We start from the raw sequence: 22171 nt of genomic DNA on the forward strand, positions 1-22171 counted from the left end.
TAAAAGATGTCCCAAAATAGGAGCAACCTCTAGACTTTGTGTCCCTAGAATTATTCAAGTGGAGATAAGCAAGTCTTATAAATGGTGTTAAGGGATGCATGCATGCACAATCTAAGACGGGATTTGTTGACCATTAATCTCTACCCACTCTTAACATTTCATGACTAATTCAGCAAACATTTATTCTACGCTTCAGGCACTCTACATAAAGAAAAACAGATGTAAGATGATACTTTTATGTGTAAAACTAACAGATTAATTAGTGTTATGAGTATCTTGGTAGAGAATGTGGTGGAGAGGAATATTTGGACTTGAATCCTAATTTCCCAGCAAGCCCTGTCTCAACCGTATTCTCTAGGCACAACTATTTTAGTTCTAAATGCATAGTTCCAAATTAATGCTTAAACCTGTATCTTGCTCTCAAAAAAACTGTTGTCACAGAAAAAGTCCTAAAAACATACTGTGTGCACAAATCAATGCATCTTAACTTACACTTTTGCTAGTCATTTTACGTCAAAGGGTTTTCTAAGAATAAGGAAAAAACACAAACTCATAAATAAACTTCTTTTTCTCTACCTGCATTGATTTTTTTCCCTCCCAATTTTATTTCATATTCTTTTAAAGTCCTTTCAGTGTCTGTGGTTTTTAATGACATGTTTCCTTCATTACCTCTTTAATTCAGTTTTCCAAAATTGTTTTGCTTCTTTTTTCTCAAATATTTTTTTTCTTTTCTCCTTAATTTGGCCTCTTTTCCTATCCGTCTTTTTACTTATCCACTGTTTTCCTTTTGTGGTAAACTGATACAACTGTTTTCCCATTCAAGCACAGCCCCTTTATTTTCCTATAATCTCATGTATAATTTTCATAATTTCCTTTCCTCAAATCTTTAAAAAACTTTGGTTAAATTTTCTTCTTTCTGTGTGAGTTATAAGTGTTTCTGCGCTTCCTTTCCTGCCATTAGATTTGATAAATGTTATAGGATTTGAATTATCAATTTCTTTTTCTGGGGATGCAATTATTTTATATTGATTCAGTTTATAGTTACAGGTCCTAAATCTGCGGAAAAATAATGAATTATTTCTTATAGAAAATATATTGAGTAACCTATGAAGCTAATAATGGCCAAGAACAACAAGCTAAGTAGGGAATAAAAACAGAATAGAGAGAAGTATGGGTAAGGGGAAGGGCCCATGTTCAGGAGAAGAAGACAAAAGGCTGTTTTGTAAACATTCATTCCTTTAATCAACATTTAGTGAGTAACACGTACTGTGGACATCGAAGAGCTCATAAAAGATAAGGTGGAGTCATTGCCCTCTAGTAACTCAAGAGTTGAGCATGAATGAGAGTGCTGCTTTCCTGGGGAGAAATGAGGGGAAGTTGTATAAGGCATGTCCCACTTGAGTCAATCCTGAGTGATCTTGGCCCCTCTCCACTTCGCCACCTCTCAGTTTTCCAGCCTATTACATAAAATGAATAATAATTTCTAACTTATTGTTGTTTTGTGTGGATGAATTAAGAAAATGGAAGTGAAACTCATTAACATTGTGCCCATACACAATAAATTCTCAGTACATGATTGCTGTTATTATTTTTTGTGTGTGAATTTTCCAAACAGCCATGAGTCAAGTGCCTTCCAGATGGAGAGACCTAACCGTGCTAAGTCCTGTGGACATGAAAGATTGCACCCTCTGGGAAAGATGCAGAGCACAAAGCGCAGTGTGCACTCAAGGTTAAAACATAATATAAAGGCAAGAAATGTGAGTAGAAGTGAGATCATGAAAGATACTTAATGATCAGAGCTTTATCTAACAGAAAGCCATACATTTCTAAATGAAGATTAATGGTCCAGACTAACATCCATTCCCTTTTCAATTTCTCCAGTATTCCAATGCATTCAAATACAGTGGAAAAAATGGAATATGATCTTTTAATGTTCGGTGAACATGCATCTAAATTGAAATGGTTTGCTGTTTGTGTACACAGACAAGTCTTAATTATGCTACAGCTTTAAAGAATACTACAAATAATGCTGCTGTACCCATGCACACCCATAGACACACTATTTTTCCAAATCATCTGCCAAGAATCTTCCTAGCCCAAAGGTAGCATTTTAGTTATGTGTCTCAAAGAACCTGAGAGAGTCACAAGACTGTAATGCAAAGCCTGATACATCAAAACAAGCCCCTGCAGGAGCTGGAAGGACTCGTTTCACTAGTGAAAAAAGAAATCAAGAAGGCGGGTGCTTCCTGGTGATGACTGAGTGTTCGTGTTTTATAGGTTATGACTCTGCTGGAGTTTGAGCCCTGAGTGCCTAGCTCCTTTCAAAATATAGCACCCTGAATGAAGGATATCTTGGACTGAACAAATAGTCCCCTCTGTCTCCCTCAAATGCCACCAGCTGAGTTGACAAAAGAAAGTTGCAGAAAGTAATTAGCATGCATTCAGCTTTCACATCTGAATGGCATAGCTTTGTAGGGTATTTAGATTTATTTGAACTAGCTTATACCTAATTTTCTATAACCAGATGAGTATTATAATTATGTGCATAAAATTTTGTGCAATGCTTTTGAAGATGCAAATGCTATTAAATTTTGAAATAAAACTCACAGAAATATTCCTGTTTTATACTTTCAAAGATATGTTACGTAATGATTATTTGTAGAATGTTGAAAGTGGCATATTCATATATACAAGGTCCATTTCTTTTATATACATTTTGTTTAGGAAACTGCATAGCAACTTTCCCTGAGAATAATATCATTAATTCGTCTAAACTCTATACATTTAGAAAACTCTACCACTGCGTAGGGATTTAGGTAATGCATAATATGGTGAAATATACAAAGTCAAGTTGAACAATTTTTCCATATGGAAGGCTCTGTGTAGTGGATGAGTACATCTTGTAAACGTAAGAGACAGACTATTAATGGAGAATGCAGAAGAGGGGCAGCTACACTCTTTCATGAGAACCACCATACCTGTTGATTAATGGAGAGGCCTTAACAGCACTCTTCTTCCATGCGTCTTGCCATGAGGAAAGGGGAGGAAGGGAAAGGTAGTGATGGCAGCAACACCTGGGGAAGGGAGATGGGGAAATATGTAAAGGGAAAATCAGTAGCCCCTACACAATGGTGTCCATCCATAGACCTCGGCAATAAAACAATTTCCAAAACCCCTGAGCTTGTTTGCTTTCTTTAGAAAAGAAATAAAAAAACAAAAAACTATATAAATTTAAAAGACAATCTAAACAAATTAGTATTTTGAAATGTGTTAATGTGAACAGTCTTACAACTGTAATTCTCCAAATCCAGGGACCCAGTTGGCTGCTACAAAACGAACAACCATCTTATCCTCATTTTTTAACTAGGCAGGACCTTCATATATGGGCATAACTTTTTTTTTACAACAGAAAAAACTGTAAGATGACCCTGATACCAAATAGATACGTATTTTCTTTCTAACATACAGTAGGATTATCATCTCATTCTGTCTCTACCCAGCTGTTATATAACTGTCTCACAATGCACCTTCCTTTTCACCTCCTTCTAAGGATAGGTAATTTTGATGTGAAAACAACTTCAACTTATTAACTTAATAAAAAAATAAATTTAACAGAATCTCTGTATACTGGAGGAGATCAAACTAATAAAAGTTTTTAAAATGTTCCTGTTTTAATTATATTTTTGTACACATGGTTTAATCTGAACTACGTATATTTTCAAGAAGTATAAATACACAGAATTTTATAAAAATAAAGCAAAATGTATACCAAACAGTTGATGGCAGTAAATTATTTGAATTTTAATAAAGATTAGTTGTTTTAATAACCTATGCAATAATGCCACTGCAAAACCAACACTGGTACAATCTTTTTTTCCTCTCAGTATTTATTTTAAAAGAAATATTTAACTTTGTATGTTTATATTTAAATGCAAATAGTATATACAAATGTTTCTCTTAAACTGTTTATTTAGAAAAGCTTTAATACACAGTGAAGATAAACTTGCAAAAATAGATGTGTATTTTATGAAGAAAAGAAGTAACGTAAAAAAATGAAATGTAGGAGAGAATTTTCCTGTGTGTAACTTCTTACATAAATCTCTTTCTTAGTGTCTTAGATACAGAAGGGCTAGGACATTGATGAATTTTTCTCTAAAGACAGGGCTATTCATGAACACATGCTTGCATTCTTGTTTCTAAATGTAAATCTAACCTTTAATCCCAATGGTTGAGAAAGCAGCTATCACAAGGATCACTGGGGTTTGGAAAACAATAATCCTTTCGTTTAGCCTTAATCCTGTTTAGACAGGGTGTCTCCAAATTTCCCAGTTTTCAACTCCTCTGGTCTTTGACACCCTGTTACAATTAGCCATCATATCTAGTTAAAATAACATGACCCACCTAATGCTTAGGCAATAGTATTAGTCAGCCCTTGAGTTGAGAAATTTGGAAACTGCTTATCATAAGAGATTAACATCAAATAATTCTGAAGGCATATGTAGTATGTGGGCCCTCTGATTTAAAAGAAGCAACTCAAAGTAGCAAACTTAATTTTAAACTGATATTATTGAACATATACTTTTTGCACCATTGCTTGTGATCCTATACATTTCTATAATTTTGTATTTAACTTAAAACATTAATTGATATTACAAGTAATATTTTAAAGTTTGAATCCCCCTTCAAAGTTGAAACCTCTGTATTTCAGTAAAATAAAATTGAAAAAATTAAACCTTTTTTTTGTACATTTAAATATTCCTCAGTGATTATTTTGGGATCAGAATTTTGTCTTTGGAAGAAGCAAATGTGGGAATCTCATAAGCCAAAAACCAAAAAGGAGGAGAATCCACATGCTCTTAATTTGTGGCCAGATCTTGCATCTAGCATGAAATACATTTTTTTTTTTTTTTTTTGCATATGAGTTGATAATATACTAAGACTTTTATGTATAGAAAATTCTTCCTTTGGCTTCAAGAAGGGTAGATTATTATGGGATAATAAATTAGCACTGCACTGGAAGAGACTAAAAGTAATGAAAAGTATACTTATGAGAAACTATAAAAAGTAAATATATATACACAAAACACAGAAAAACACTGATAATTTATCAAGATGTAATAAGCAACACAAAATGATTTTATAAATAGCAGAGTTTATAAATAACCAAAACAACATGGAAGGGTAATTCAAAAAAATAAAGCTGGAATTTTAAGTGTCAAGTAAACCAGGAATAGAAAGTTAAACACCGCATGCTCTCACTCACATGTAGAAGCTAAAAAGAGTTGATATCATGGAAGTGAAAGTAGAACAGAGGATACTAGAGGTTGGGAAGGGTAGGCAGAGGAGGGGATAGGAAAAACATCGCTAAAGGACGCAAAATTATAGCTAGATAGGAGGAAAGAGGTTCTAGTGTTCTCTACCACTGCAGAATGACTACAGATAGCAATATTATATTATATAGTTTCACATAGCTAGAAGGAGGACATTGAATGTTCCCCACACAAAGAAATGATAAATGTTTGAGATGATGGACATATGCTATTTACTCTGATGTGAAAACTATATACTGTATGCATTGAATCATTGCTAAGTACCCTATAAATTATATGACAATTAAGAAATGAAATAAAAGAATGGTAGAGTAGAGAATTGCAATTTCTGGGTGAAGGAAATATAAATTTTATGTATTTGAAAGGTAGACACCAGGATAGTAAAATCATCCCTCATCCCCATGAGGCATTTGGTAAGAATTTGGTATGGACAACGATATGAGTTAGATTTTCACCCGGTAACAATAACAAAGGGCAAACGATCCCTATGATTTATAAAAATAAGTAGATGGAGAGACAGTTTGTGATTATTATTAAGTGCATTGAGGATAAAGAGTTTGTAATAAGTTTGTTTTCCCAAAACGACAGGAATTATCTGTCACAACGATGTAACAATATGAATCGCATGGAAAACACTGTCGGTGTGACCACTCTAGAGTCTGCTTCTTCTAGTTTCTGTTCTTGGAAAAATGTATGATCATGGTAGAAGTACAGATATTAAGAGATTGATACATGAGGCTGTGGGACTTAGTAAAATAAGCACAGAGAGCACGTGCAACTGTAAGCAGGGAAGGCACTGGTTCATATCCTCAAGGAAAGAGTTTTTTAGCTGGATTAAAGGAATAAGGGGTAAGGCTGGGCACAGTGGCTCATGCCTGTAATCCCAGCATTTTGGGAGGCTGAGGCTGGCAGATCACCTGAGGTCAGGAGTTCGAGAACAGTATGCCCAACATGGTGAAACCCTGTCTCTACTAAAAGCACAAAAAAATTAGCCGAGCGTTGTGGTGGGCACCTGTAATCCCAGCTATTCGGGAGGCTGAGGCAGGAGAGAAATGCTTGAATACAGGAGGGGGAGGTTGCAGTGAGCCAAGATCGCACCACTGCACTCTAGCCTGGGCAACAGAGCAGGACCCTATAATAAAAAAAAAAAAAAAAAAAAAAAAGATAAGGTGCTAAATACTGAGGTGGTTGGGGATTAAAAGCAAAGATATAAGAGGAGTAAATGTTACTCACAAGAGAGAAACTGCTTTTCACAGACTGGATAGGACGTGTATAAAAGAATGGCAGCAAAAGAGAGTTGCTGCAGAAAAGAATAAAAAAAGTTGTGGAAAGGGAAGTCAAAACATCCTAAGGTAGTGTGGTGGGAGGGAGGTGGGTGAGAGATGGAGAGTGGTGGGTGAGAGTTTTGTCCAAGCAGGGTGGATTTCGTGGTGGAAAAAACAATAGATGTTCAGAAAAACAACAGAACACATCCTTGATAGGTGGGAGAGACACATTAAACATTAATATATAATATGTTAATATATTACAGGGAGTTTAGTTAGGCAGTGCGACCCCTGTTCTCTGCTTACATCATTAAACGTTTGTCAAAACCTGGTGTCTGGTGTAAGGATATACGAGAAGAGATTATTCCCCTGCTGCATAAACATTCCTGATAACAGTATTGTCTTCCTTATCCTATCAGTACGGTCTGTCTTAAAAGTAAATTTTCTCTTACAATTGGAAAAATCAGAGATTTTCATTCTGGGTCTGACTCTCAAACTTTCCCACAGTCTGTCACACAGAATACCCAGGGCTTCTGCGGCCATAGATAGTCTAGCATATTCTTCAGGGGAGGCCATGCTTTAGGCAGAGACACTTCAGATGTTCTTGCTAGTAGTGGCTGAATAATTATCAAAAAAGGCATTTTAATAATCAAATGTCCATAATGTTACAGGCAGGGCTGGAGTGTGGAGAGGTCAGCTTGATTGTTTGCACTAACTGTGGCCCTGATGGAATTAAGATCAGCTGTGGGTGGTGGCAGGATTGGCAACATGGAGAGAAGGAAACTGGAAACCTTTGCAAAGGAGGAATGTCACATGTTTTCACAGGAATCAGGAAACTGCAGATATGCTAGTGCCTGATCCCCTTTGAAAGTGAAGAACAAACAGTATTTTCAAGTTACTAAGTCCATAATCATATAAACCCTGGGTGGGCTTATCAGTCAGGACATAAATGAGACCACATTACAAAAAATAAATAGAAAATACTCATTAAAAACAAACAAACAAAAAAAAAAACAAAAAACAAACAAACAAAAAAAAAAAACATTGTGTAGGCATCACCTGAAGCATTTTTTGAAAATTAGTAAGAATTATAAATGAGTTAAAAGAACAGTTAATTATGAATTCTATATACAGCTCTTTTTATTAAGCATTAATAGTGCTTCTTGTATTCCTGAGATTTAAATGCATAAGTTGCATAGCTTAATGGCAGTAAAAATCAGTTGAGTGAAAATTTTAAATTTTAAAAGTGTTTAAAATTACCAGCTTTAATAAGCAATTGTACAATGAAGAAATTTATGAATATTTAAAAATTAGGTGTAAATCTAAGCTACTGAATTATATTATAATTGGATTTGAGATATTATACAAGCACACACATATGAAAAGTTGAAGTATGATGCATTAATAGTTGCATATAATGTTTAAAATTTCTTAAATTTAGAGTAAATACATAAAATATTATTTTATTTTTCCTTCTAACTGAAGAGACTCATTAATCTTATTTAATATTACATGCTTCTTTTTAAAAATTAATTTAATTTTCACGGCAATAAGAATGTTGCTTTCTGTAACTGGAGCTGAGATATATTTTTCTTAGGTGACAACTTTATTAAAATTTCAAGATTTAGTTGCATTAAAAACATTGCAAAACACTATTGGCAAATGTATAATATTTTGCTTAATTGATTTCAAATTTCTAAATTTCACAAGCCTGCTCCCTGAAAATCTCACAATGTATAACCACAATAGCATGACCCATGACCCACTATATCCTTTATAAAAGCTAATAACCTACCTGGATACCTAGTTAACTGTTGACTAATGCATTGAGTAATATTTGCTTACAATTTAATTTTAATTAATACATGATTTTACACAATGGAAATAATGAATATTCTAAGTTTACTTTTATTCCAACTAATGTATGTTCAATATGAGTTTTGCTCATTATCTTCCTGACTTATAGTTGTTTATTAGAATAAGTTTGTAAAATAACGGAAAACCTAAGTCCTCACTAGAACATTTATAGTCTCCTCCACTGGATTGGTTTATCAGTTTGATTACTCAGTTTTGTCAATCAAATATTTAATGGGTGCCAGAGGTTAGTCAGTGGTCCTGTGTGTTTGGTTTTCAAGCCTCCTTTACACTTTAAAAATTATAGAGGACCCTAAAGAGCTTTTGCTTATGTGGGGTATATCTGCTGATATTCATCATATTCAACATTAAAATAAAAACACCTTTAAAATAACTGGTTATATATATATATGTTTGAAAATAGTCACAATAAATTCATTATATGCTGACAAAAATGATATATTTTAATAGAAAATTACCATATTAAAAAAAGTGAGAAGAATGACATTGTTTGACACTTTTGCACATCTCTTGAATGATTATCTTACCAGAGGATAACTGGATTATCCTCTCTGCTCTGAATTCAATCTGTTGTACTGACACAGAGCATGTAACCTCAGGAAAATTTTATTGTGCACTGATGAGAACGAGAGTTGAAAGAGTAAATGACATCCTAATAGTATCAGGAAATGATTTTGAGTCCTGGAGTTTTGAGATCGCTTGGCTTTGAGAACTGCCAGCTTAAGTTCCTTCAATATTGAGCAAAATAAAAAAAAATATAATAGGCCGGGCGCGGTGGCTCAAGCCTGTAATCCCAGCACTTTGGGAGGCCGAGACGGGCGGATCACGAGGTCAGGAGATCGAGACCATCCTGGCTAACACGGTGAAACCCCGTCTCTACTAAAAAATACAAAAAACTAGCCGGGCGAGGTGGCGGGCGCCTGTAATCCCAGCTACTCGGGAGACTGAGGCAGGAGAATGGTGTAAACCTGGGAGGTGGAACTTGCAGTGAGCCGAGATCCGGCCACCGCACTCCAGCCTGGGTGACAGAGCCAGACTCCGTCTTAAAAATAAATAAATTAATTAATAATAATAATAATAATAATAATAATAATAATAATCCTGCCCTCATGGAGGCCACACTGGAGCAAGAAGAGTGATACATAAATTTTTAAGACCCTAATATGACATATGCCAGTACCAAGATGTGTTATGCAAAGAGCTATAGAAGAGGTGGTGAGCAAGAGTTCCACAAAAGAGACAAAACTTGCAGTAAAGTTTAAAGCTGGGGTGTCCAATCTTTTGGCTTCCCTGGGCCACACTGGAAGAAAAATTGTCGTGGGCCACACATAAAACACATTATCACTAACTATAGCTGATGAGCTAAAAATAAATAAATAAATAACTCATAATGTTTTAAGAAAGTTTACAAATGTGTGTTGGACCACATTCAAAGTCATCCTGGGCCACGAGTTGGACAGGTTTGATTTAAAGGAAGAGTTGGCCAGCAGTGAAGAGATGCAGGTGAAAGAGGTTAAAATCATTCTGAAGAAAGAAAGGCATGGCTAGATACAGCATGATGTAATGGGAAGAACATGTTTTTTTTTTTTTTTTTTCATTTTGACAGATTTTGTTCAAACTGCATTTCAGCCACTCACTAGCTGCATGACTTTAAGCAAGTCACTTAAATTCTGTAAACCTTAGTTTGCTCACTGGTGAAATAATAAAACTTGCATAATAAAAATGCAGTGAGAATTAAGTGAGATGAAATATGCAAAGTATTTTCACATTTGACAGTTAATTAGCACACCAGTAATATATTGGTTTTGTTGCACGTTTAAAGAAAGTGAATTGGTTATCATGTTGAGAGCTTAGGGTGCGGTGAGGTGGTGAAGAGAGGAGTGAAGTTTATAACTGAAGTTATAAACATGGGTGAAAAGGGCAGCAATGAAGCCATATTGATATGGAGGTTCAAGATGAATGAAAGTGATTTAAAAATAGAAATATGATAATATGCAATAAACTACCTTGGAAACTCAGAGAATTATTTCCTATGCAGGGTTTTGCAAATCCATAGCAAATCTTGATTTCCACCCAGTGTCACTCTATCTTCTCCCAGGGAAAAAGAAAAAAAAAAAAACTATAATTTTTAAAAAGTATTCCAGGATCTTCATAAAAATAGAATGAAATGTGTAAAGAGTAGCATGATTAGGAAAAAAAAAAAACTTACTCAAGACAGAAATTTAACCTACCTCTTCCATTGCTTAGGTTGGTTGTCTCTACCTGAATCTCACAGCTGTCTTTGAAATTAGATTTCAATAATATTTTAGTAATAAAGAAATTAATGAATGAATATGTAAATAAATACATCCTTCAAGGTGTATCACCAATGTAGTAAGAATTCAAATTTGCAATTGTGATGTTCTCAACCTGGGTTACTCATAAAGTTTACTAATCAATACCAACTTGTCTAGAAAATAATTTTTTTAAGGGCAAAGTACACAGGGAATATTAGGGCTTTTCTCCATGCTAGGTATGCACCATCATCATGCTATCTTTGATCTTCAAGTCCTTGAGGTCCTCAGGTCCCTGAGGGACAGAACATTTAGAAAAACGATTTCTCAACTATAGGATAAGGATTTGCCTTTGATACACCTCAGTTCTGCCAATTAGGACACTGAAGGTAAAAATTTATACCTTGTACAGAAGCGTGATTTTGAAATATAAAGCACACTTCATCAAGGCTCTATAAAGATTTAGGATTAGTAAATTGAATTTCTTTTTTATACAGTATGTTTTATACTAATTAATAATTTTGATTAATTTCTTTATTAACACAATTCAATGTAGATTAATTTATCAGAAGAGCAAGAAAAAAAAAAAACATTAGAGCATGGGTAATAACGGAAATTGTGAGTCCTTGATTCAAATATTCATTTATTCATTAATTAATTCAACAATTTATTGAGACTCTATTATATGCAGGACCCTGTCCTAGTTTAGCTGGATATATTATGGTAAACAAGAAAACATGATCTCCAAACACATGTCATCATGTAGCATAAAGTCTAGTAAGGTAGGATACTAAATTAATAAATGAATACAGGCCTCCATCCCACTCAATGTGTTACAAATAATTCTAGAAACTATTTTCAAAAGAATTTTGTTTTAAAAATTACATACCCTAAAACTTAAACCAAGCTTTTCACTTTATAACTTCTCACATCCTGACCTTGTAAATACTGAGAGTAAAGGTTATATCCACCTCGACAGGTTTCTAACTCCGACTAGCACAGATATCTAGGGTTTACAAAGGACTGTCTTGAATAGCTAAACTTAATATTAGATAGTAAATTTTATCTCATTTGTTTTTTGGTCTCATGTGTATGTGCATGTATGTGAGGGCAGGTTGTGGAGTAATCAACAATATCACAATCGAGTGATAATTTTTATATTTCCATTTTAAACAGTAGAATAAAATAAAATACCCTTATAGGTTCTTCTTTGAAATTTCTTGTCTTTACAACTTGTTACATCCCTCCTCTTAGTATCAACTACCATATTCTAACTTTGCCAAGTCAAACAACAGTTGTCAATTCTGAGTCAATTTAGCCACATAAATGTAATAATCTACTGAAAATTGGGAAACATTCCTTTGTCAAAAATGCTTCGGTCTTGAATAAGATTAACGGAAGCTACACAAAGCCATTTTGAGTTTACCCTGACGAAAATGAAAACAAAATGGATGATTTCCCTCGTAAAGTAGAAATAACACCATTTTGCACTGTTATTTATAATTTTAAACTTCAAGGAATGATTATTCACAGACATGTAGAATAGAAGAAAAGTAAAACAGTCTGTTCACCCTATCTACTTGAAATACTTCACACACTGTTCTTAATGTATTTTAATTTATTTTTAAAATACAAGTTGTTCTTTGACAATAAAGCATCCCAGATTCTTACCAAAAAATTTAAAATTATTTTCTGCTCACCACATTCATGTACAACTAAAAAGATAAGCAGCATACTCTAAGTTGAAATTCAGTTTATATATGAGAATACCTTTCCAAATAGAATCATTTAAATCATATGAACTATCTGTTAACTTTGGGCAATGCTATTACCTCAAAGCATATATCTCATTTCATTATGTATGTATATATTCCCAATGTTTTATTTCAAGCAGAAAAAAAAATATGGTATACTCTTGAGAAATCTGACAGACGATAAAACTGCAGGAGCGAGGTACATGTGCACATGTTTTCACACTTCTGCAAAATTGCTGATTTCTTCTTATTTCAATCAGCTGCCTGAATTGGTTGACTATCATCAAACTTAACAAACAGCATAAGGGTCTGCTAATGTATGTGAAGGACCTGTTCCTTCTCTCCCTCACCATCTATGCTCTTTTATGTCTCAGTTAAGTAATGCATTTCCTGGTTGAGGGGAGGGTAAACTTGAGAATAAGCCATATGACACAAGAATTTCATTGTAAAAATGATAGCTAAGTTTATTTTAAGACCACTGTGCAAAAAGAAACTAAATCTTTGTCTTAATATTCTCTATTTATACATAATGTACAAATAATACTTTTGTACTATGCTAGTGTATTATTTGGGTTTGCAAAATATAATTCTATAAAATATTAAGTGGCTACAATGTTGGGGTTTTTCAAATATCAATGAACATATATCAATTAATGGAAGTTCACTATAAAAAGAATCCTAAAATTACCATTTTATAAAATAAAAATTTTACTGGCCAAATACACTGAATTTGTCAATAGAATTTCAATCAAAATCAGTTCAGAAAGTGTGATAATTTTTTTTAAATTCAAGGCAAAAAAAAAAACTACTTTTTAAAATGGGGACTCATACTTTTTAAAACCAAATTCTTGGAAGACAAAGAAAGAGGCTAAACATATTTCAATATGTTAATGCATTTTCAGGCTATTGGTATAACCCTCAGTTTTTTTTTGTTGTTGTTTTGTTTTTTGCCTACCACATCATTACTCTTCAATCTGGGGTAATCATTGATCTCAGATTCTAGGCACATGATCATCAGCTTTGATCTGCTTTTCCTCTTATGTGAATCCAGTTAAACTTCCCACTCTTAATTGACTCTTCCATTGCTTGCCAATAAAAGAAACAGGTAAAGAAATACATCAAAAGCAGGCCCTACACATGGAATGTTATCCTCTGTGGGAAGGCGGGTGCTTCTATAATAAATGCTTATTTTAAGTTTTCCTATATCAAATTTAGATTTGTGAAGCCAGGCCATGCATGATTAGAAATGTCAAAGAGAAAATTCTAGAGTGATTCCTGCTTTTGAGATCTCATAGTATAACAGCATCCATTTTTACTAGGCATTACAGGAATATTCTCCAATGTGTGTATTAAATTCCTTTATAGAGACAGTTGTGTTGGTACAAGCCATAAATTTGACAAATCATCAAATGTATAACTTTCATTCTCACATTTACATTACCAAGTATTTTATGGAGCAATTTTCTTAGTCATGGCAGTGAGACTCTTCAATGATATAAATAAATAAATAAATACTATTTCAATGTAAAACCCTTAACTCTAAAGGAAAATAACTATACTGGAGTCTCACAAGAATACAATTCACTATTAAAGAGAATTCAGTTATCAGTAGGGTCTATCTTGGATTGCATCCGTGAAGGTTTATTACCAGTAGTATCAGAAGGACTTTATTATAGCAAGCAATACAGAAGACAAGGACAGAATTATGGCTGGGTTCCAGTGCTGAGAGAAAGTGTGTGAAAAGCCTAATATACCACAATACTGAAATGGTTATTATAAATAACAGGCACACTTACATCGGATTATCATAAATTTTCAACAGAAACTTAAAATACCAACTGTCAGCATCAGTCTCAGGGCATGGGGTTTCTTGTTGAGACCTCTTATTGTGCATTGACAGTGGCAGGCCTAAGTGCTCCCAGGGATTTTCAGGCTTGCATTAAAAAACAATATCCCTTGTACGGAAAATTAGAGCTTTAGGTGTAAAGGACATTTCAAAATGATGAAGTACTTGAGCAGTCCACTGAAATAATTTTAAGGCAGTATTTTGAAATACTCTAAAATATATTTGTGTATTTTTAACTCCGTATTATAAAAATATAAGGACACACTTTATTCTGGAGGGGAAAAAGCATTAGAAGGTAATTAGGAAACTACAATCTTAAGTTCAGCTTACAGGGTTTCTCTGTCAGTATTTTACTTAAAAGATTATATTAAATTTCAAATTGGCATGTTAAGTAATAAGAGAAAAAAATGAATTTTAAGGCACATACACTACAAATTTTCTACTGGTCATTTATTAAAGCTGACTATATTATAAAAAATATTACTTAATTTTACAATATAAAAATATCTCAATATAATAAGAGACTGTCAAGTTTGGAAAGTGTGAAACAATTGATTTTAATTTAATAGAACATTTCCAAAACAAAATCTTTCTGAAGGGATAATTTATTACTCAAATTATTTCCAGGAGGTGCCTCAAACCTGCTTGGCCTAGCTGATCAAGGCTGGGGTGTGTGTGTGTGTGTGTGTGTGTGTGTGTTTCCCCAATGAGCAGTGCCAGTTCTTCCTAAAGTTTGCTCATAAATTTCAGAATGAGTATCCAAAATATACAGTAACTGGGAAGTCAAGTTCTCTACATGTTGATCCAGGAAATATTTGTCCTCAGATTTGTTTAGGAATGCATGTCACATATGAGTAGATAGTTCATAAAGTCCAATCAATAAGGAGACTAGCTAAATGAAGTGCAAAAATATTAAAATGAATCCTTTAGCTCTTGGGAATCAATGGCAGTAACCTTCGTTTAGAAAGAATGTGTGTCTGAGCAATAACGTGGAGCAATATTTCTCAAGCTGTTAAAATGAAAAGAGCTCAGAGGCAGACATCTCTCCATGCAGCTATATTACATTTTTTGTTCTTTTTTTCCCCTATTGCTACAAGAGAATTGTCCTAACCACGTCAGAAATGTCCTGCCTTCTTCCGAGGAAGGAAATGAAAGCCTTACCACTGATCGTAAAATATATATGATAATTACAAAGGAGCAGAATTGGCAGATGGGGGCTGAAAGTTGCTTAATGATGAGGTCAATTATTAGCAAGCTACACATGCCAGCTTCTCAGTGGAAACACATATTTTTACTTAATTCTACTTGGAAATATGCATCTTTTCTGCATGTGTGTTCCTAAATAGATGACACGATTCCATATGTCAAATAAAAATCCCAAAATATCGTGATATTAGAATAGCAAATTTACAATATTTTAAAAATGCTTGCTCCAGTCGAGTCATTAATCCACTTTTGTAAGGCATATCCTTTCCTGACCATAAAGACATTTAATGAGATATACTTGAGAACAAGGAAACTTGAAAATGTGTTAGTGTGCATAATATATACTCCCTTTTATTTCTGTTATGCTGGTAATTTCAAAATTGTTTTCAATTTTACTTTAATTTGTTACTGTATCCAAGGAAGTTTCTAATTCTTCAGCAAGTTTGAGCAAGTTCAATAATTTAGATCAACTGTCAGGTATAATTAAAATAAATATTTCCTAGGGAGGCAGGAGGAAGGGTTGTGACTGGTGTTGCAGTTAAAAATATTTGTGACCAAGACTCAAAATAGCTAAGATATTTTCTAATTGAATCACATATTATAAAAATCATATTATTTAAAATGGATTATCTAGCAGTTTTGAAAGCAGTGATATGAATGTGGAAATATTTTCCTGTATTTATTCAGCAGAGAGAAAAACTTGATAGAAAAATCTGAGTTTACACATTTAGCTAAAGTTTTTTGCTTATTTCGAAATTTCCAACATCACTGAGAATATTAGAAGTATTAAATAAACTAACATATTTTTTACTGCTTACTTTACTGAATGGTTTGCATAATTAAAAAGTTAATTGCTTTGTTTCCACAACCACTGGGAGTCATGGGACCAACTCCAGAATCAGGCTCTTAATGCAATATTTTCTTATGCCTCCTCCCATTGAGTTAAGCATCTTCTCTACCTTGGTAGAAGGATACAATGCAGGTATGTGTGTGTCTGTGTGTTCTGAATGAACTACCAATGAATTACAGTCAAAAGTGATATAACTATCAAGTTTAACCATAAATAAAGCATCTGGTATTGATTCTTCTTACCTTATTTTGGGTATATTTCTTTAATTGGTTCATGATACTGAGTCTATTATTCTGTTATTCTGAAACAAACAGGCAAATAAAAACAACACCTCCCACCAAAATCTATTAGTCTCTTCCTAATTTTTGTGATGTAAATACTTGACCATCTGAGTTATAATCCCAGGTACTAACATCAAAGTTATAATTTACAGTGTTCTCGATGATAAAATAAATATTGCTTTATGCAAAAAATAAAAAAGTGCACTGTGTTTTATAATACACAGATGAAAAGAGAAATTACCTGAAAAATAGGTAGAGCAAAGTTTATTGCCTGCCTTAGACAATGAGACAACAAAAGGCTAAGGGATTTGCTTAAAACTATGCAATAAATCAGTGCTTCTATTAAACATAACATAAAAACTAAATGTTTTTCTACTTAAATGAGTTTTTAAAATATAAATAATTATAATGGCTATAATAGGTTTTCATAAACTTTGAATTCAATAACGCAAATATAGCCCTTTAGAGTTAATAGCGACAAATAATAAAAAATAAAAGCTATCACGTATTAAATACCAAGAGTTATCAGGTATTAACTACAACTTTCCGTATCTTCTTCTCACTTTCATCATCTGTAAAATGTCGACATTACCTTGCTCTGAGTGATACTGTAAAGCAAATGATTATACAGAACCCTCAGGTAGACACCAATGTACTATAAAAGAATTAATTTACTAATTCAATTATTCCTTGCTCTATTTATCTTTTCTTTTTCTACATTTAATAAGGATACTATTTTATCATTCTAGTAAATATTTTTGATGGATAGGTTATCCACTTTAATGTTGTTCTTTTTTAGTGCTTCTTTCATTTTATGTGTATTTATAAGAGGGAGTGAATACCAATACAATTATAATTCATTTATCTCTGACACCGTGATGACGTGGTGCCTTTAGATTACTTCATGAAGCCTTTTGTGCTTGCATTGTATTGTAATTGGGGTGTTTTGCTCTGTGCTCTGAAAATTATCTCAAATATCCCATAAAAGTTGATTTCTACATTTACAAATTTATTTGGCTTAATTAGCAGTTTAAATGGAGATGTGAATAAGGGCTATGAACTGGTGCCTAATTGGCAGATCCTATCCACACTCTGTGATCGGTGATAATCTTTACAAGGCTTTACTCACTGCTCTAAATATTTGAGGGTTGTCTGTAATCTCAGCCTTTTTGGAACTACTCTGCTACTGCTCAGTGAATGATCTTTCATAATTCCTTGATGAATATCTGTGAGTTACTGGTTTCTGTCATTTACTATTCCTTTACAATAAATCCAGGAAAATATATGCAGATTTCCTAAAGACAGAGCCATTTAGCTTGTAGAAAATAGATGTGATACTATTAATGTTTTCTTTCTCTATAGTTTTCATAGAATTATATTTGTTATACATACTGGAACTTGTTCACAGTAGTTAGAGACCCATGTACTCTTAGCCTAGAGAATTGGAAACCAATAGGCAATTCAAAAGGGGCCAAGAAATGACTTACCTTTACAGCTAAATGTAAGTGAGGCCAGTAAACACTTCTGGAGGTAAGAAAATAATCATGCATTTAATAAATATTGTGAACATTGCGAGTCTGATTTAATGTGGAAAAAGACTGTTGTAGAACTAGTTACCAGCAATTTTAAGGTATCTATAAATAAATACAGTAAAGTAATACATCAGCATTCAATACTTCCATAAACAACTAAATACAGTAAAGTAATACTTCAGCAATACATCAGTAATAAGGTATCTATAAATAACTAAATATAGTAAAGTAATACTTCAGTAATACTTCAGCATACTTTTATTAATGCTAACTTCCAAAAAGTATATGTTAAAGTGCACATAACCCTTTGAGGAAGATAGGGCAGTTATTACCATATTTATTGTACCTATTGTGTAAGTGAAGGAGACATTACATGAATTGACCCAGGTCCAATTCTTTGCAAATGTACAGATTATATGATACATTACAATACAGTAGAATTGTTATATTTAAGAAGGACTTTTTAAAACAGAAAATATTAAATAGACTCTTCTAGAAGGTATTCCAAAGGAAAAGAGAAACTTGATAGTCAAAAATGACTCAAATATAATGACTTTTGGTAGAGAAACTGAATTATTTAATCTCCAAAAGGTCATGATAAGGTATTATAAAGAAGAAAGTGTGCATGAGATGGTGAGTTTAGGAAAGGCAAAGGAATAGATTATTAGAATGGAGAAATAAAGAAAAAATATGAAGCCCAAGAGTCAGTTTGTGGAACAGTCCTCTAATTCTCCTTCTGAAATGAAATGACAGAGGAACTGAGAATTTTCATTAAGGTAAAGAAGAGTGATAATGTATTTTCCCTGCTATTTTCAAAAAACTTCAGAAAAAGTTTAAGAAGCTAAATAATCAAATCAGAAGTCCTGTACTTTGTGTTCTAAAATAAAATGTGGTTACTTAAAAAACACACACACAGGGATCTCTAAACCCACGGGCAATTTATAGAAGTAATTTAATAGCTACTTGATCCTGGGGACATAGATAATACTCAGACGTGGGCAGCAAAAGAAAAAGCATACTGGCTTGATTTCACAAAAGAGGATGAAAACAGTCTGGGGCTGAAATAGGCAAGAATTAGATTTTAGATCTTCATTATTCTGGGAGAAAGAGATGGACCAATGTTGTCCAGGAAACTAGAAATGCCTCTCAAAATTGAATTCTCAAAGAACTAGTGAAGGCTGAATACAATTGATCACACTGAATAAAGGGCAGTAAGCTTACAGGGAAAAACTCTGATAAAATATGGTTCCATGTGAACACGTTGCTTCCAGTTACCTATTGAAAGATGATGTATGGTTAGATTGCTTCACCCACAGTGAAGGGAAATCATAAAGACTGGGCCCTGAAACTCCATTTCCTCAAGTATTCATATAATTAAAGATCGAGCTTGTTTTAGGTGAGAATTACCTGAGAATTATGAGCATTTAATTAATGATTTTTAAAATTACACATAAATCTGGAATTGTTTCTTATGCACACAGTTGTGAGTGTCACATATCACCTACACAAGAGTAACAGCAGGGAACTGCCATGTAAACAACTAAGTAATTGATACATAGTTGGTGAATGTTTAGAGAGCGCAAAGACACCTTATAGTATGGACCAGAAGCAAGGAGAGAAATAAAGTCTGGTTATATAAGCAGGCCTAAAGCTATTATTGAAAAAAATCCTTTATATATTTTAAGAAAAAATATGCAAAATCCTTAATAGATGACCCTAAAGACAAGAGAAAACAAACAACAACAAGCATAAGTTAGAGACACAAGATTGTGGTTAGTAGCTGGCACTGAAAGAAGCACTGAATCTAGGGAGCAAAAGCAATGTGTTTTTCAGATGATCTCAAAGATAGATTTGTTTCTGCAGGTCGCATCAAGCCTCAGTGTGTGGATTAAGAAACTTGTGGCTGGGTGCAGTGGCTCACAACTGTACTCCCAGCACTTTGGGAGGCCGAGGCGAGCAGATCGCGAGGAAAGGGGATAGAGACCATCCTGGCTAACATGATGAAACCCCGTCTCTACTAAAAATACAAAAATTAGCTGGGTGTGGTAGCATGTGCCTGTAGCCCCAGCTACTTGAGAGGCTGAGGCAGGAGAATCGCTTGAACCCGGGAGGCAGAGGTTGCAGTCAGTCGAGATCACCCAACTGCACTCCAGCCTGGCGACAGAGCAAGACTCTGTCTGTCTCAAAAAAAAAAAAAAAAAAAAAAAAAAGAAAGAAAGAAAAAGAAAGAAAGAAAAGAAAGAAACTCCTCCTTTGATTTCATCTCCTCTTTAGGCAACATTTTAAGAGCTACACTGATTTTCCTTGGATCTCCTTAAAGAAAGGGTATTGCTTTGAAGAGGAGACAGAGACTTTCTTACCTATTGAATGGGATATTCTCCTGTTCTAAGTTCAATAAACCGATGTTCCAGTTTGACATTAGGATTTTGTAATATTGTTGAGACTTGGTTGTCATGCTTGGTTCTGTACAATTCTGAGGCACTGAAAAATTTGTGTTTTATGGATCTAGAAAGCACTATACAGATACCACCCAGAGGTCACTCTGTAATCAGCCAGGTAGCATTCTCTTGTCACATACCACATTTACATACATTCTACTTGATGTTTCAGGACAATGGGGAGTGCATACACATATCAAAAAATGGACATTAGTAGAAATTTTCCATGAAACAAATATATATATGAGTGATTAAATGGGAGTTGCATTTTTTTACTTGGACATTATTTTGTAGCAATTGTTTAGATTATCTTGAACCGGTAGACTTTTTATCAATACAGTACTTATACATAACTCCTATAAAGCAACAATGAACACAAATAAATAATAACTTTATGTGTCATTGGTGGTTTCATTTCTTTCGGTTAAAAAGAACATTAAAAGGGCAACAGAGCGAGACTCCATCTCAAAAAAAAAAAAGATATCTTCCTGCCAAATCATTATTTGTATGACTTTGCACATAATATATTTGGAAGCATTTCTTTCTTTGGATGGTACACTAGCTGTGGTAGGCATAGTGACACGACATTTCTGTGGTGTTATGCAAACATAAAATAGACTGGAATTAGTCCTTTTACTATACAGTTGAATTTATTTCTCATTCAGATTCTATTTTCGTGATTTATGTTTTGAAGCACACCTACTTGTATACTATTACTGACAATTGATAGCACTGTTACAATGTCAAGAATCTTAAAATCACAAAATAATTTTTTATGATGACCAGGAAATGTTATAAATTATTAGATCTCACCATAAATGTAATTAGTCACATACTCTTTTAATTTTAAGTAAAATGGTCAAATAATTGCATAGTTTAAAATAAAATATAAAAGTCATACTAGAGGACAAAACTAATTCAATGAATTAGTATTATATCACTCAAGAAAAGACAGCAAAAGCTATTACACAGAAATGTCACACTCTATGGTACGTTCTGAAAATTTTGTAAAAAAAAAAAAAAATCCTGAAAAATAGAAGCATAAAGCAATTAGAAATTCATTAAGATTGACATCAAAAGATGCCACCATGCCCCTGCCTCTGATAATGATGTCACAATGGACTTGGTGACCTGAGAAAGAAATTCTCAAGTGTGTTCTTAATTCCATTTTCTGGTCTCCAGCTTTCTGAGTTGTCTCAATTCTGTTAAATCTGTATCAGCAACATCGGGCCCCTATTTTGTACATACAATTTTATTTATTTATTTATTTATTTATTTATTTATTTATTTATTTATTTATTTATTTATTTATTTTTGAGATGGAGTTTCGCTCTTGTTGCTCAGACTGGAGGGCAATGCGCGATCTCGGCTCACTGCAACCTTTGTCTCCCAGGTTCAAGTGATTCTCTTGCCTCAGCCTCCTGAGTAACTGGGGTTACAGGCATGAGCCACCACACCTGGTTAATTTTGTATTTTTAGTAGAGATGGGGTTTCTCCATATTGGTCAGGCTGGTCTGGAAC

General features: G+C 33.7%; 1 protein-coding gene across 2 annotated transcripts in view; it reads right to left on the reverse strand.

The window, feature by feature from the left end:
* Positions 1–22171, reverse strand: part of PCDH7 (protocadherin 7) — a 429792-nt gene that overhangs the window by 196348 nt on the left and 211273 nt on the right. The gene's annotated exons all lie outside the window — the stretch shown is intronic.

This window comes from Piliocolobus tephrosceles, chromosome 3, assembly GCF_002776525.5.
Source record: "Piliocolobus tephrosceles isolate RC106 chromosome 3, ASM277652v3, whole genome shotgun sequence".
Taxonomy (NCBI): Eukaryota; Metazoa; Chordata; class Mammalia; order Primates; family Cercopithecidae; genus Piliocolobus; species Piliocolobus tephrosceles.